Source organism: Pinus tabuliformis, chromosome 8, assembly GCF_031772625.1.
Source record: "Pinus tabuliformis cultivar Carrire ecotype Pingquan chromosome 8, CPIR1, whole genome shotgun sequence".
Classification (NCBI taxonomy): domain Eukaryota; kingdom Viridiplantae; phylum Streptophyta; class Pinopsida; order Pinales; family Pinaceae; genus Pinus; species Pinus tabuliformis.
Genome location: NC_142294.1, coordinates 1,611,696,255 through 1,611,698,362, shown reverse-complemented (window position 1 = coordinate 1,611,698,362; position 2,108 = coordinate 1,611,696,255). Strand labels below are relative to the sequence as shown.

At 44.3% G+C, this 2,108-nt stretch overlaps 1 pseudogene; it reads left to right on the top strand.

The window, feature by feature from the left end:
* Positions 1–316: 316 nt before the first annotated feature.
* LOC149242218 (putative calcium-binding protein CML16) lies at positions 317–957 on the top strand (annotated as a pseudogene).
* The last annotated feature ends 1,151 nt before the right edge of the window (positions 958–2,108 follow it).

The following is a 2,108-nucleotide window of genomic DNA, read 5'->3' as shown; positions in this document are numbered from 1 at the left end:
ATGGCCCGTTTTCCGTCACCGGCCGAAAAATCGTTCGGCTTCGGCCACCGGGAATGTCTCCGCCCTTGGCCACCCTCCCCTAGCTCCACCACCCTCCTTCTCCGCTTCTCCTCCACCCTCCCCTGGCAATCTTGACATTCCCTGCCAGGGCCTGACAAAAAATCGGATTCGGATCGCAGGGAATGGGGCCTGACATCCCCTGACAGACTACTCTGATCGGGGACGAGCTATTGTAGCCGCGGTGCATTGTTCCGGGGAGCTCCTTATTCCAATTCCAATTCGAATTGTCGCCTACGCGCTGCAATGCATAATTTTCAATCGACACAGATAATTCGCATTGCGTTATGGACTGTTGCGGGAAGGAACGGACGCGCTGATACAACACAGTTGCTAAGATTGTCGCTGGTGCTGGAGTTCTCTGTTTTATCATTAGAAAGGTCGGGGAACCGCAGATTTTCGGAGGCCAAATCCCCATGGGCTGCGAGAAGAGCCTCTCAGAGGAGCAAATAGAGGAGCTAAAGGAGATCTTTGCGAGGTTCGATCTTGACTCAGATGGAAGCCTGACGCAATTAGAGCTGGGGGGCTTTCTGAGGACTGAAGCCCAGCGGCGAACAGATAGATGCCCTAATCAAGCGCGTGGATACAAACAACAATGGGCTGATAGAGTTCCCGGAACTGGTGAGCCTGATCGCCCCCGGTGTAACGGCAGAGGTCTCGAATAACCAAGAGCAATGGATGGAGCTGTTCTGCTCCTTTGACAGGGACGGTAATGGCTACATTACGGCGGCGGAGCTCGCGCGGTCCATGGCCAAGATGGGCCATGCCCTGTCTTTCCGAGAGCTCACTGAGATGATTGCTAAGGCTGATACGGATGGGGATGGAAGAATAAGCTTTGCAGAATTCACCGCTGCCGTCACTTCTGCTTCGATCGATTATCTCAAAGCATATTTGATGTAAATAAAAATAGGGTTCGTGTTTCTGTTTGTCTCCGGATGCGTTTTATAAATTGTAATTATTGTGTTATCTAGCAAGAAATATGTTTTGGCTTACCATTCTTTTGTGGATTTCTATGGGCTGGGGTTTAACTTAATTTTGGGCTAGGACCGAATTCTGGCCCATTGTTAAATTACTTTTAGAGATTGCTCTGCTACAATAGGTAGGCCTAGGGACAAAGAACCGATGACTTATTCTCTATCGATGTTAAGTTGCCCGCTGGCTTTAGACCAGGGCCCGAATATGAGATATTTGGGGGCTGTATGATTTTTTATATGTTATGTTGTCAATGTCTCATTTTGAATGAAGTGCGAAGTGTCAGTGTTTCATTGGTGTATTATGGGTAAATCTAAAATAAAAATCAGAACATGTGTTGATTGCTGATATTATACCACGAATCCTCAAAGGGTGTTTCAATCCTGCTTCGGTTTTCTTGAAAAACCCCAATAATTGTGTGGCTTTTGTTAAAAAAGAAATGTGCGATTTAAAAATTGGGAGGTTTTTACAAAAATAAATCTATTCTCTTAGATTATTTTCAGGTTAACGGAACCCTAGATGATTTTCAAATTCAGGAATGTAGATGATTTTCAGATTCAGGAATGTAAACATATATGTACTGGGAAATATTCCATTTTGTTGTAAAATCAAATGCTTCTATGGGTTTTTTTAAGGGCTCATATACAGAACTGACAGCGGGAAAATTAAAACTAGAAATAATAATTGAGTTTTGAATCATTGTGACAAACGAAACATCAGATCAGCTCACAGGATATATCCAAGGCTGCAATGAACTGAGATGATGAGCTTTGAATCGTTATAACTAAGTGACAACCAAATCTAAGCTGTAGCCGCAGACAAAACATCACATCAGCTCACAGAATATATCTAAGGTTGCAGTGAACTATAACAAGAACATCACATCAGCTCACAGAATAGGCTGCAGTGAACTATAACAAGAACATCACATCAGCTCACAGAATATATCCAAGGCTGCAATGAACTATGAGAATGCCAGTTATCGAGGCTAAGGCAACCAGTACTTCTAGCAGCTAATGAGGCTAAGGCAACCAATGTTGTCGATAACTGGCATTCTGCTTGCTGGCTACTAGAAGGTC